Genomic DNA, 914 nt, shown 5'->3' with positions numbered 1-914 from the left:
GTTTTAAACGACATGAAATACCAAATAGCATATTGTAACTTGAAACTTTCTTTATGCAAAGATCTTATTTTGATAAGATTTTCCGAGGCCTTTACAACTAGAAGAGAATTGAAAAGATTGGCAATTTAGCACTTTTAATTAAATATAACACGCATTACATGTCAATAGCTTGTTTTCACTGAACACTGAGACTACTAGCAGTTAGGATGCTGGGTGGAAGCCAAAGCCGGGCCCCTCAGATGAGGGCTGCTCCCAGAAGATCACCTGAAGCTCAGCCTCCAGCAGCAGTTGCAACATCTGCAGTTGGCTCACCTGCCGCTGAGCCTCGGCAGCCCGGCCTGATGGCCCACATGGCTACCACTGCGGCCGGTGTGGCTGTGGCCTCTACAGTGGGGCACACCCAGGGTCACGCCATCACTGGGGGCTTCAGCAGAGGCTGTAATGCTGAGCCTTCAAAGCCCGACATCACTTACCAGGAGCCTCGGGGAGCCCAGCTGCAGAACCAGCAGTCTTTTGGACCTTGCTCTCTAGAGATCAAGCAGTTTCTGGAGTGTGCTCAGAACCAGAATGATGGCAAGCTCTGTGAGGGCTTCAATGAGGTGCTGCGGCAGTGCAAGGCTGCAAATGGTTTCATCTAATCAAGAAATTCAGGCTGAAGAGGTGTAAAATTGGTTCTGTATAATTGATAGTACAAGTGTGGACCCTTACTGAGGCTTGTATGTAATGTTGGTTACTGGGCAAATGTTTGGCCTCCTTGAAACTAACTGCATTGTAATTGTGAGTTTAAAAAAAATAATAAATTGGTTTATTCTGAAAAAAAAAAAAAACAAAAAACAAAAAACACTGAACAATGAAAGTAAAACATCTGTATGTCCTCCCAATCTCATGTTCCTGGGGTCTTCTGAGAAAGACAT

The 914-nt window shown here is 45.0% G+C and overlaps 1 pseudogene; it reads left to right on the top strand.

Annotated features, from left to right (window-relative positions):
• Positions 1-206: 206 nt before the first annotated feature.
• On the top strand, positions 207-638 carry LOC110286407 (annotated as a pseudogene).
• The last annotated feature ends 276 nt before the right edge of the window (positions 639-914 follow it).

Source organism: Mus caroli, chromosome X (genome assembly GCF_900094665.2).
Source record: "Mus caroli chromosome X, CAROLI_EIJ_v1.1, whole genome shotgun sequence".
In the NCBI taxonomy this organism is placed as follows: Eukaryota; Metazoa; Chordata; class Mammalia; order Rodentia; family Muridae; genus Mus; species Mus caroli.
The sequence above is the reverse complement of the archived record's forward strand: the minus strand, read 5'-3'. Positions and strand labels throughout refer to the sequence as shown.